The following is a 14,086-nucleotide window of genomic DNA, read 5'->3' as shown; positions in this document are numbered from 1 at the left end:
GGAATGGGACCTTAAACTCAAAATTCTTCAGGGCTCTGTTTTCTGCCAGCACCTGCCATGCTTCATAGTGGCAAAATAAATACCAGTAGCATTTTAGAGGTGCACAAAGAGAACAAATTGCTCTTGAGCCTGCTTCTGGGGAGTCTTGACAATTACAGATCCATCGTCAACAACTGTCCAAGCCAGTGGACCCAGGATGAGCTGGGGGTGTTAAGGCAGGTGTCTGGGAGAACAAGGTGGAAGGAGTAGCAGAGTATACAGTGCTGTGCAGATCCTCATCTTAGGTAGTGTTGCCTAACTGGCTAAGTGGCATGTTTTAGATCAGGCTGCTCTAAACTGCTCTACAGCCAGGGTTGCAAATCAGTGAATAGAAAATGGCAACCTGACAGTTTCCCTCCCCATTCTTTCATGACAAATACTGATGCAAAAAGGATACTCAGAGATTTTCATGAAAGAAAATGAGGATGATGCCAGAATAGCCAAGATCCTGGTGATCAGGACACCCAGTTTGGTTATAAAAGACCCACCTTTACAGACCTGCCCTGTTATTTTCCCATATTGCAGGTGAGTGCTCAATAAGGCATGATGAGTAGGGTCCTTCTCAGTCTCAACTGTCAAAGCTGTTAAACAAATAATTAAATACCCATTAAAACATGGACTTGAGCCTGACTCTCTCACATGAGTCCCTTACCACTGGGCTACATAGTCACTTTCAGATTCTGGGAACAGTTACACAAAAAGGCATGGCTACATCAGGACTAATTGGGTAAAACATCAATAGTGACTCAGTAACCTACAGCTGCAAATTGAAAGACCCAGGGTGAAGTCCCTAACTACAGATCAGGCAGAACAGGGATTGTATGTAGGTCTCCCACATCCTGTCTGAGTATCCTGGCCACTAAGGGGGTTGGGATCTCTCTCATTTGGAATAGAAATGCTTTTGTGGATCAGAAAAAAATATTTCTTGATCAAATTCAGAACTTTTTTCCCCCAAAAAATGTTTATACTCCTATTAAAAGTTTCACTTTCAATGGATCAGCATTTTTCCAGTGGAAAACTATATCACTGAAATTTCCTGCCCAGCTTGAGTCATGATATCCCCACACATTTGCAGCCACATGGACACATGTACACACTGACAGGCATGTACTTGCATGCACAGACATGCACTGCACTCTCTCCTATGTTATTCTTTTCTTCTTTCTCAGTGGCTGCTGCCACTCACTAGTGTTTTTCCACTGCACTCAAAGGCCTCCAATAAAGCACATGCTGTAAAACACCTCATTTTAAAAGCTCACAGACCTGATGTGAGTCTGTGACAGAGCCAACAGTGATGTGCCATTATCCCTATGTTGCTGCGATGTTAACCATCAGGTTGGTAAATTCTTAACACAGAAAAAGAGAGATGTGTTAAAGAGAGACCGACAGGAGCCATGGATTTTGTCAAATGTTTTTTTTATTTATAGAATGCATCCCACTGGGCTTCCTACAGGGCAAGAGCATTAATCATATATCTGCATTAAATGAGAAGCTCAGGACAGATACCGCATTGTGTCTCCTCTACAGAGCCAGCAGTCTCTAGTGAGTATAACTGAAAGGTTGAAGGTAAAGTTCTAAGGGGGTGAAAATACTTAAAATGTGCTGACCCCTCTCCATGAGGATGGGAAGGATACCAAAAAAGGGGGAGAGGGTGGTGAAAGGCATCCATTGATAGATGTCATATTTCTATTGAGAAAGAAGGTAGAGAGTGAAAGGGTTAACCATATAAACAAGTTGGTTAAGTGAGATCTAATTAATGCTAATCTCTCCCTTTCTTTTCCCTGCCCCAAGACTACAGGCACAGGGGAGAGAGGGAATTTGGAGGAAGGAGGGTAAGAGAGGTCAGCCTAGTATTAATTGTGTCTTGTTTAGCAGGGCCATTTCAACTGACCTCATTCAAAGCTTTAATTGCTATCTTGATTTAAAGCCCAAGATGGTAATACTGTGAAGTCCTGCATATTGGTCTTTGATGCACTTTTTTCAGGAGTGCATAGTAGTTTCTTGCTCTTTATCAAACGTGTGTCTCTTAAGTAGCCAGAAATTGAAATTCAGGTGCAGAGAGACTGAATCTTGTTATCTGTACAGCTGGTCAGGTACAGTCTCTCTACTTCTACTAAAATGGTGCTAGTGGGGAGATGGGACAGAAGACTAAGGAGGGTAAATAGAAATCAAGGTAAAAAACCTGGAAGAAAACAGTCTTAAAAACACTTTCTCCCTTGGGCTTCTGGGGACTTGGACTGTATTCTGAGAATTGATTGTCCTCTGAATAAAGGTATCTTTAAGCTTGTTCCAAAGTTATTCTTTTTCACAGGAATGTATTCTTCCTTTCGCAGAAGAATTCTTATGAGTGATGTCCTTGTTTCAGGGTGATTCTTCTTTACAGATGTAACTCCTTGACTTCTTGTGGTTCTTCCCTCTATCCTTTCCTGTGTTGGCTGCTTTAGACCATGTTAAAAGTCTGCTCCTTAATCTACTGCAAAAAAGTGTCTGTTGCAGGTTTTTGTTTTTTGGGTTTCTTTTACATACTTGAAGTTGAGGTCAATCCTAGGTAGAGAGTATAACTACCTGAACTGGCTCTGTCAGAATAAAACCTTCCTGGGCCTTGTCTGTATTAGGGTTTGACAGAATGATGGAACATGTATTTGCAGTGAAGACCTTGCTTATTTGGTTGCTGAGCACTTACTTTCTGGAGTAGTCCTGTTGAAGCCAAGTAGCATGACTAAGTTGTTTGTTTGTCTGGTTTTTTTTTTGTTTGGGTTTGTTTTGTTTTGTTTTGTTTTTACCTTGAGTAAGGATGTAAATAAGTGCTGAATTTAACCAAGTCTTGATTGTCCCAGACTTTAACCAGCTCAAAACGGGAGTGGTGCAGTCATTTTGTATAGGTAGCTCCTCCACATGGTGGTCAGTATATGGCCAGGAAGTCTGCTCTAGCCAGACAGCTTTTTAGAAAATGGCTTGTGATTAACCTTTCAGGTACCCCACATCCCAGGAAAAAATAATAGTACACTTCATACTTCGGTGGGACTTGAAGAGGGACAGTGGTCTTATGGGTTGTTGGGGCAAACACTTTCTTCCAGGACAAATCTGATGTCTTCTTACAGCTTAAGAGATCAGTAACTTGGACACCATTTTTTATTTTTAATGCGCTTTCATTTTATGTCTTGTCTCTGTTTTAGTTTGCTCATATATATAATATGAGCATAAAAAAATTATTTTTATATATATATAAAAATTAGGAGTGTCTTTGTATTATTCTGGTGGGTTTTTTGGTCTGTCTTCCCACTGAGTTTCTCTCAGAATCTTTTGAATCGAGAGTGGCGGGTCTCTTTTAGAAAAATTTCTTTGGATGCTAATGTCACTTAAGATTTTGGTTTCCTCCTGACACATCTATAGTAGCCAAAGCTGGAGCAGAGATGCAGTTATGCTGGGGAAAAAAATGTTTTTGCTGGTATAGTCTATTGTACTCACCAAACTGGTATAAAAGTTACCCTGACAAAAACACTTTTCGTATGAGGTGTGCCTTCAGTAGGATGGCTTTCTGGTATAACTACGACAATAAATATTTTCTACCATACATGAGACATTAATAGATTTAGAAGCTCCATTGACAAAGTTCACATACTATTAAAATGAAAATGGCTTATGGCTGCTGGCAGTTGAGCCTGTAATTGCCTGAAGACCATCACAGTCCGCACATGCTATGAAGAAACGCATTCTTCAAGCTTAATGGGTGGAGCTAATAGTTGGACAACTGGAAACATTTGAAATTGCTCAGGCCTTGCCTTAGATTACCTTGTTAGATCTGCTGCCTAAAGAAGTTGAGTAAGGGGGGTTCCTGGCTGCAAAGACAAGAAGCATGTGTTTGGCTCTGGCTGCTGTCATGTAAGGGGCAGACCAACCAAGGAAAAAGGCCAATAGCAAATTAAAAATAGTAGTGAGCACAACCCTGAGCAGAAGCTGAAAAATGGAGCTTCTTGTAGGGCATGGAACTTTGTGGTGTGATAGACTTGCAAATTTCTGAGCAATGAAACTACCAGTCACTTCTACAATGTTCAGGGACGTGGAACTTTGTTTATGTACAAAGAATGAAATGGGATTATCCTAAGAAATGCCTGATCCTTATAATTAATTTCTCCTTCAAATGGAAACAATTATACAAGCACAGTAATACTATGATTTTTATATGTGGGTGGTATAGCATTCATTTCCAGCAATGAATATTAAAAAGATGAGGGGGGAGAGGAGGATTTTGAAAGGAGTGGAGCTATGGAGAATTATTCCTATATAGGTCATAAACTGCTACTATATTCAAAGAAAGGTTTTAATCGCATTGTACAAGGCGCTGCCAAGACCTCATCTGTAACTATAATTCTGGTCACCTATGCTGAAAGAGGAGCAGGAAGGGATACTAAATTAGGGAGATCAGGGGACTAGAGACCCTTTTGCATGAAAGGAGACTCAAAAAGCTTGCTTCTGTACTCCAATGAAATGAGGAAAAGATAGGCTTGCTCTTTCTCTTTAATATCACCTGATATTCAAGCTAAAAGACAATGTTGCCATATGAATAAATCGATAGAAACTAACCATAAATGAATTTTAGACTGGACATTTAGGAGACTCCAACTGTCAAAGAAGTGAGACTGTGGAACACTTTCCTAGTAGGAGGAATAAGGGTAAGAAACTAAATCCTGTTGAGAATAAGATTCTATGAGGTAGTTGCTTATAATAATGGGACTAGACTCGGAAGGTCCCTTCCAGATCTGTGCCCTATGTATCCATGAGAATAAAGCATTAACCTCTAACGTAGATTTTTTGACCCTGAACCAACAGAGTGGTATCAAACTTCCTAGGTCTTGCGCATGGTGGGGTCGGGGGGCAACAATGATGACTTTCTATCTTATGTCTATTACTGCACGATAGTTAATCCTAGAGAATAAAGTGAGAATTAGGAATTTGAGGATTATCAGGATTTTAAAAAGGGGATGCCTGTTTGAAAAATGAATTGTTATCATAAAGTGGCTTTCAAATGTACTAAGCATATCATAGCTTCCTAAATCCGTAGACAAAGCTTTCAAATTTGGGTGCCTAAAGTTAGGCTCCTGAATGGATGTGTAGCTTGTTAGCTCAAGCCAATTCCTAGCTAATTCTTAAGAAAGGTTGAGCACCTGCAGCTAACATAGTTTACCTGAAGTCTTAATTTCCCCTCTCACCTTGGAGGGCCCCATTCCCACAGGAATCTAAGTGACAGAGAAGAGGTATGTTGGTTGTAGCTGTGTTGGTCTAAGGCAGGGGTGGGCAAAATACGGCCGATGGGCTGAATGTGGCCCACCAGGCCATTCTATCTGGCTAACAGGGCCCCTAAAAATTTAGAAAATATATATTTACCTGCTCCTGGCTGCCAGTCAAAGATGACAGGAGCCAGGAGCAGTGTGACCTAGGGGGAGCTGGCAGAAGCCAGCAACAAGGCCAGCCCAGCCCCACCCCCAACCTGAAGTCTCTGCCTGCTGCAGCTTTTGGACTGCTCCAGCACCACGTGGGTGCATGGCTGGACTGTGGGAGCATGGGGCCATGCCAGTACCCCACGGTCAGGCGTGGAAGGGAGTGTGTGTTTGGGGGGGAGGAAGGGAGAGGCTGTGTGTGTATGTATGTTCACGGGGCGAGTCCCACACACACACTCCACCATATACATGCAGACACCCACACCCCCCTCACACAGACCCCCACACCCCACATACCCATACACACACCCACATACTCCTTCACCCCATACTTACCCCCACACCCATACCCTTGTCCACACCCCACATACCCACACACTAACTGCCCCCCACAAACCTATCCCCATGCCCCTCCCCCACAATATACAGGAGTAAGACTTCATTTAAGCTATTGTGCAATCACCTCTGAATACACTACACAAATGCATGTAAACCAGGACAAAAATATATTTTTTTAAAATCAAATTAATGAATGTAGATCTTTAAGAATATAATTTGGTATTTTTTCTGGTTCTGAGATGGCAAACCCCCTTGCTCAAAGGGGTATTTCCAGGAGCAAGGGGAGGGACTTCTGGTGGCAAAGATAAGAGGCTAGAGGATGGGACTTCCGGCCCCAAGATGATGACCAGGGGGCAGGACACCTGTTGAGAGGTGGGCCTACCAATGCAGCCCTCGACAGCTTGCCAGAACTCAGTAAGTGGCCCTCCGCCCAAAATAATTGCCCACCCCTGGTCTAAGGATATGGGTAGACAAGGTTCTTTGGGTCAATCTGATATCTTTTATGAGACCAACTCAAATAGTTGGAAAAATTTCTTCTTTTCAAGCTTTTGGGTAGAAGAGGCATCCATATGTGAAAAATCCAATCAGTGTTTATGGTGAGCTTTCATGGGGTTGTCATTAAAAAGGGCTTCAGAACAGCTTCTCAGCAGTTGTAAACAGGTGTGGCACTACCAATGCTAGTGAACTCTGCTGATTTACATGGACTAGTGTCTAGATGTTTATTATCCTCCTCCCTTAGTGATTTGAATTATATCTGTTTCCTTTAAATGGAAAGATTTACAAGCAAGAGCGTCAGAGAGAGTGGCTTTCTGTAAATCTAGACTATGCTATCTGAGGCTTAAAGAACAGTTCCAGGATCTGGGTACTGGGTATTTCTTCATCAAGGATGACCTTAGGTGAATTAATTTTTGTGTTACTGTCTCCTGAGGTTACTATGAAATCTGTTGAAAATGAGGAAGTGGAGAAGAGCCTGAAGCACTTTTAATCACCAGGTGAACCTTGATTCTGTCTGGATATTTCCATGAAGTAGTGCAGTCGAACTTCCTGTTATTTCCCTTTTGTTTGAGCTCAGCCTGGAGAATACAGCTCAGTAAGATTCTTATTTTATTAGTGGTTTGATCAATGTATATCTTCTAAGACAATGAATCAGAGTTATTTCAGTTACAGAAATGTATTCCTAGCTGCAGCTCATTCTCTGTGAGGGAGAGTGAGGTCTCAAAAAAGAGTGAACATCCTGGAGATGGGTCTACACCAGTCTTGGTCCTAATGTAGGGGTTGATCAGCTTCAGGAGTAGCTTTGAAGTATGTTGCTTGTGTGCATCCTCTGGCGACCAGCATGCCAGCTGAGCCTGAGACTAGCCAGAGTGCTGTAGCACTTCATTTAATAACTTCTCCAACTCCCTGATGTGAGGGCCACAGGATGGGTGAAATAGGAGATAATTATATTTGCGGTCTGCCAGCTGTGTAGACTTCCCCTTGTCAGGGTTATTCCCAGCTGGGGAGATCTGCTAGCTTTCCTGCCCTGTGCATAGCTGATGTTGCAAAGGGTTTGGAACAAAGAGGATAATGCAAACTCTGTGCTTCACATCCTCCTGATCTTGTTCACAACTGAGGGGGACAAAAAATTATCTCGAATTAAAATGTGAAGAAAACAATACACTAATTTTAGCATCATAATATAAATAAGCAGAGTCTGCATATTCAGGAAACTTGCATTGTAATGTCAGCTAGATCTTATCCTTTTAGTGTATTATTGTTCTTCATCAATACCCAGTGACCTGAAGAGAAACAACGGGCTGCACATTGTGCTAGGTGCTGTACAAACAGAGCAAGTCACTGCCTCAAAGAGGTTTCTGTCTAAACAAGTAAGGCAAAGAGTGGGAGAAAGGAGTCTTAATTTTTCCTGGAGCCAACCTAAGCCAGGAAGCAGGGATGCTCAAGCAATCTCTGGGGAGGCTGTGGAACTGCCCCTCTCCCCTGCCCTGTGCCCCCACCAGCTCTGGGGCTGTCAGTGGGGGAGGTGTGGGGGGGAGCTACCAGCTGCCATATGGCCAGAGCTGGAGGGGTGGGGGGAACAGGGCTCTCTTGCCTTGTGCCCCTGCCCCAGATACCTCAGCTGTGGCACTTGGGGTAGCCAGGTCGGGCCCCTGAGATGAGAGGGTTCCATTTCCCACCCCACTTCCTTTCCCCCAGCTCTGGCCATTCAGCAGCCTAGAGCTCTGTGCTGGCTACTTCCAGCTTGGATAGAAGTGACATGTTTTTGTTACCCTACATTTAAGTAACTTATTCTACTGTTGGATAGTACCTGTGTCTAATGGGACTATCCAATGGTGCTGTAAATTAGTCTACACTGGCCCAAATGCCGTGTATGTGTAGACAGTGATGCTTTAATGTGCAGTAAATAGTCTACTGCACAGTAAAACACACATGTAGACGTGCCCATTCCCTTCTTGGCCTGCCTTATCCTTTCATATCTGTCCAACCTACTCATCGTCTGTCTGCCACAGTTTTGCACCTGTCCTGTAGGTATCCACCTTAGGACCCTGGAGGAACGGTGCAGGGGCTCCTGGAGGAGGTTAGCAGGCTGAGGGGAATCCGTGAGGCAGAGGAGGAAATTGATAGGTATTTTCTTTCTCTGCAGGGTGGTACGACTGAGGAGAGGGCAGACCGGGATGAGCCCTCCACTGCTGAGTGGCAGACGGTCTCCCGTGCCAGGGCTATTAACCATGTTGCGGCACCAGTTCCTCCTGTCCATCTGGAGAACAGGTATGAGGCCCTGGCAGCCCTGGAGGAGGAGGGAGCAGTGGAAGATACCAGGGAGGAGACTCTGCGCACACAATGTCCTGTGCGGGCGGTGGGAGTCAAGAGGCCTAAGAGGAGGAAGCGTCGCGTCATCGTGATTGGTGACTCCATCCTGAGAGGTACGGAGGGCCCCACCTGTCGCCAGGATCCCTCAGCACGTGAGGTCTACTGCCTGCCCGGAGCGAAGATTCAGGATGTGAAGGGGATGCACCAGTCCATCATCCAGCCCACCGATTATTACCCCATGGTACTTGTCCATGTGGGTACTAACGATGCGGCCAGGAGAGCCCCTGATCGCCTGATGGAGGACTACCATGCTCTGGGAGGTGTGCTGAGGGAGATGGGCGCACAGGCGGTCTTCTCTTCCATCCTGCCAGTGAGCGGTCTAGGCAGACGCCACGAGATGTGCATAGCGGAGACCAACTAGAGGCTTCAGGAATGTGCTTCGAGGCAGGCTTTGGCTTCCTCAGCCATGACCAGCACATTGTGATGAGAGACATGCTGGGATGGGATGGGCTCCACCTTTCCCCTAAAGGTAAGCGTGTGTTCTCTTCCAGGTTGGTGAACCTCCTTCGGCGGGCTTTAAACTAGGCTCGTCGGGGGAGGGGGAAGATGAGGGCGGAGGAGACAATGAACTACCAGGCCCAGCAACAGCCAGCGAGCCCAGACCAATGGTCAAAAGGGAGAAACAGATAAGTGATGGGGGACGGGGCATTGCTGAGACTAGGGGGTCAGTGGGCACAACCGTTGGAGGCCTCAAATGCCTCTACACGAATGCTCGAAGTATGGGGAAGAAGCAGGAGGAACTTGCCCTCCTCCTAGCTGTCACCAGCCCTGACATAGTGGGGATCACAGAAACGTGGTGGGACTCATCGCATGACTGGGCGGTGAGTGTCAAGGGCTATAGGCTATACAGGAGGGACAGGACAGGAAGGAAAGGTGGAGGAGTAGCACTCTACATCAAGGAGGAATATACTTCCTCGTCAATTAGCAAGGAGGTAGAGGGGGGGCACTCTGAGGTGCTCTGGGTTAGAGTAAAAGGCAGTCCAGGGGATAGAGACTTAACGGTGGGAGTCTACTATAGACCCCCCAACCAGGGAGAAGAGCTCGACCAGGAATTCTTAGGTCAGCTCACAGACGCAGTGAGGGCTAAGGATGTGGTCATCATGGGGGACCTGAACTTCCCAGACATCTGCTGGGAAGAGCAGTCAGCCAAGTCTGATCGCTCACGTTGGTTCTTAGCCAGAGTGCAGGACCTCCATCTAACCCAGGAGGTGCACAGCCCCACCAGGGGAGATGCCTTGTTGGACCTGGTGCTGGCCACGGGTGATGACCTGGTGAGGGGGCTGCGGATGATGGGCCACCTGGGAGACAGTGATCATCGCTTGCTGGAATTCACCATCCAGCGTAAGGTGGCAAAGGGCTGCAGCAAGGCAACAGCCCTAGACTTTAGGAGGGCTGACTTCAACAAGCTAAGGAGGATCGTTGGGGAAGCGCTGAGGACCCAGAGGGGAAGGGAGCCAGATGTCCAAGGTGAGTGGTTGCTCCTTAAGGAGACGATCCTCCATGCCCAAAGTGAGGTAATCCCAACAAGGGTCAAAGGGAGCAGGAGGGCACATAAACCCCCATGGCTCACTAGGAGCATCCGGGAATGTCTCCTTGCTAAAACGGAGGCATACACCCAATGGAGGGATGGGGTCATCACCAAGAAGGACTATGTTACAGTCGCCCGAGGATGTAGGGGGGCAGTCAGGAAGGCCAAGGCAGAGATGGAGATAGGACTAGCTTCCCGGATTAAGGACAATAAGAAGTCCTTCTTCAAATACATAGGGGGTAAAAAGAGGGTCCCGGGTAATGTGGGGCCCCTGCAGGACACGATGGGCAACTTAGTCGTCATGCCAGATGACAAAGCTAACATATTTAACGATTTCTTTGCCTCTGTCTTCCTAAGTAGGGACCAGTTCAGCCACCTCCCTGCTGGGCCCCCCTCGGGCCCCGGGAGAGACACGCCTGGGCCAGGGGTTAGCGAGGAGTTAGTTAGGGTACTTCTGGAGAGGCTGGACGTGTTCAAGTCCGCTGGTCCGGACGATCTTCACCCTAGGGTTCTACAGGAACTGGCCGAGGTCATTGCGGGACCCCTGGTGCGGCTCTATGAGCACTCGTGGTGCTCTGGTGAGGTGCCGGAGGACTGGAAGAGGGCCAATGTGGTCCCTATCTTCAAAAAGGGAAAAAAAGAGGACCCGGGAAATTACAGGCCAGTTAGTCTTACCTCAATCCCGGGTAAGCTCTTTCAAAAAATTATCCTGGCACATATCCAGGAGGGCCTTGCGGGGGAATGCATGCTCAGGGGCAACCAACATGGGTTCATCAGTGGCAGGTCTTGTCAGACCAACCTGGTGGCCTTTTACGATCAGGTCACCAAATCATTAGACGCAGGGGTTGCTGTGGATGTAGTCTTTCTGGACTTCCGGAAGGCTTTCGACACTGTCTCTCGGCAGTGAGATGGAAAAGGATCTTGGAGTCGTCATTGACTCCACGATGAACATGGGCCGGCAGTGTGGGGAGGCAGTCAAGAAGGCCAACCATACCCTGTCATGCATCCACAGATGCATCTCGAGCAGGTCCAGGGAGGTGATCCTCCCGCTCTATGCGGCACTGGTCAGGCCGCAGCTGGAGTACTGCATCCAGTTCTGGGCGCCACACTTCAAGAGGGACGTGGACGATATGGAAAGAGTCCAGAGGAGGGCCACTCGTATGATCAGGGGTCAGCAGGGCAAGCCTTATGAGGAGAGGCTACAGGACCTGAACCTGTTTAGCTTCCACAAGAGAAGGTTAAGGGGGGACCTTGTGGCCTGCTACAAACTGGTCAGGGGGGATCAGCGGGTATTGGGGGAGTCCCTGTTCCCCCGTGCGCTCCCAGGAGTGACCAGGAATAACGGTCACAAGCTGGCGGAGGGTAGGTTTAGATTAGATATTAGGAGGCGCTACTTCACAGTCAGGGTGGCTAGGGCCTGGAACCGGCTTCCAGGGGAAGTGGTGCAGGCTCCTAGCCTGGGGATTTTTAAAAGGAAATTAGATGAGCACCTTGCCGGGGTCATCTGACCCCGGTGCTCTTTCCTGCCAAGGCAGGGGGTCGGACTAGATGATCTTCCTAGGTCCCTTCCGACTCTAGCTACTATGAAACTATCTCTCCTAAAGTGCTTTGTAAGCAACAGATGAAAACATACATGACCCTCATTTTGCAGACAGTGCAGTATGTGTGTAAACTGACAGGTGTCACTGCTGGCCTCTGCACTTCAGTTGCCTTTTGCAGCCCAGAGACCCTACTTCTGAGGCTCTGATCCTTTCCCCCCTCTGTGAAAAGGTGCCCTGGAAGGGGAGGTCATATATTCCACCCTGTCCCCTGCTTACAACTAGTTCTCCCTGTAGCTTTTCCTGGCAAACGTTTGGTTGCATGGCACATAACATAATATAGGTAGTAATATACCCAAGCTATATGATGTCCTCCCTTTGGCACATCAGCGACATCTTACCCAGTGGTGTCATTTTACTTGTATCAGGGAAGCAGTAATTCTGTGACAATCAGGTGGTCTTTCATGCAACATTAATTTTGGAAACTCTTGGGAAAGCCCATGGGAGTTGGGTACCGCTTAGATGCTTTTTGCAAATATCACTGGATGCCTATCTGCATTTTTATAGGCATCTACATACCTTTGTAAGCCTGGCCCCTCATCCATTTCTTTGCTGTACATGTATATTCACCTGACTGAGGATTTTTTCCTTGATGTGTTTGCAATTCATTTGTATCAACTGAATTGTTCTGATATGTAAAAATAACCTTTTGGGCCACAGTAATTTTGCAACCAAAAGATACAATTCTGAAGAAGGTTTATAATGGGAATGCCAACCCTGCATAGTTACTCATCTTCAAAGCTGGTTTTTTTTATAAACTGAAAACGCAGTGCATAAATATCGATATGCTGTCTGCCTAGATGAATGAGTTTTAGGTAACGAACCTAAATCCAACTTTTTTGTCAGAATCAGAAAATGATATGATGGGCTGAGTATTGTGGGATGGAGGTAACAGGCAATTGAGGAACAAACATAAAGGTGGGGGAGGGAAAAAGGTTGTGGTTGAGTCACATGGGGAATGAATAATACATGCCAATAAGCTTGTTTTTGCTAGATTTTAGCACTGTGAGATTTTTTTTTTTCCTTTTATAGGGAATTCATAAGCTACCATACCACTGTTGACCTATTGAAGTTACCCACATGTAATGGAGGGTAGAATTTAGCCCAGGGAATGTAGAGATTGAATCTATAAAAGGTTATTGTACTTTTTCCTTATCCCTATCTCCAACTTCTTATTTGCTGGATAGGCCTTCCCAGTCCTAAAGAAGCATGAACATACCTGCTCGTAAACACCCCCCCCCCGAGTTTCTCATTTTCAAACACTTTTTTGTATGTATGTAAGATTACTTAAGTAATTAGTTCACTGACTTCAGTGGGACTTCTCACATGAATAAGATGACTCACGTGCATAATGGTAGTAGGACAGGACAGGAGTGCTGCTGAATACTGGTAACGAGCTGCTTTCAGTCAGGAAGCTGAAGCACGTGCTCCAGAGTAGCTTACTTGAGAGTCAACTTTCCGTAAGCCAAGCTGCTCTGTGGCTTCAAAACCAACCACTGTGTAACTAATCCAACAGTAAATGCGAAACCCTGTTTCAAAGTCAACATGTGACCTGCTATAGCACTAATTCCTGTGTTCTCCACTTGCTACTAATCATCCATCTTTTTTATATATTCTTTCAATTTGTACACTGTACCTAATGGCTAACTTCTAGGCATGATGCATGCTTAAAGCACACACACAGACTAGTCAAACCCACATTGGGATACAGGACACAAAACATGACCTACCCTAGCTAAAAATAAAAAAAAAGTCCAGCCAAGTTACCACCTCTCTTCTAAATGCACCTGCTCAGATGAACCTGCTAGTGTGCCTCAGATTAGAAAGTTGGTTCTGTTTAAATGGTGGAGGCGGCTCATGCCTATAGCATAAACTATGTGAATCTGTAAGCCTGAGCATGCCTATGGATCTCAGTGGTTGGGGTTCCTAATGTAGAATAGCCAACATCCTTGGCCTGATGTCTAACCCAAGCAGCTGGACGCATGGGCAGAACCAGGAGGATTGTTTCTCTCTGTCACTGAGGTTGTTTAATTCCTTCTACCTTTCCTAACTGGAACAAAACTAGCAGCAACTCTGCTGTAGGGGGGAATCTTCTGGCCTTGCTTCAAACTTCTCCTGGTCTCCCCCTAGTAGAGCAGCATGAAGAATTCATGTGAGGGCTGGGAAGTGCATGAGGTGTATCAGGATGGGATCATTGCAGTGGAGGAGTGGGCTGGAATTGCTATCAAAGAGAGAGGCATTATGGTGATAACTAGGACAACAGCCAACAAAGGCTC

General features: G+C 46.1%; 1 long non-coding RNA gene across 2 annotated transcripts in view; it reads left to right on the top strand.

Annotated features, from left to right (window-relative positions):
- Window positions 1–1,414: 1,414 nt before the first annotated feature.
- LOC149868825 (uncharacterized) overlaps window positions 1,415–14,086 on the top strand; it is a 28,434-nt gene continuing 15,762 nt past the window's right edge. Inside the window, exons 1-3 of one of the 2 annotated variants that reach the window (XR_016441340.1) lie at window positions 1,415–1,581; window positions 6,745–6,906; window positions 8,458–9,153. This is a non-coding gene — a long non-coding RNA (uncharacterized LOC149868825). Of the gene's footprint in view, window positions 6,231–6,744; window positions 6,907–8,457; window positions 9,154–14,086 lie in introns of both variants that reach the window. The other variant, XR_016441339.1, reaches the window with a different exon arrangement.

Source organism: Crocodylus siamensis, chromosome 3, assembly GCF_052110815.1.
Source record: "Crocodylus siamensis isolate JL-2025a chromosome 3, ASM5211081v1, whole genome shotgun sequence".
In the NCBI taxonomy this organism is placed as follows: domain Eukaryota; kingdom Metazoa; phylum Chordata; order Crocodylia; family Crocodylidae; genus Crocodylus; species Crocodylus siamensis.
The sequence above is the reverse complement of the archived record's forward strand: the minus strand, read 5'-3'. Positions and strand labels throughout refer to the sequence as shown.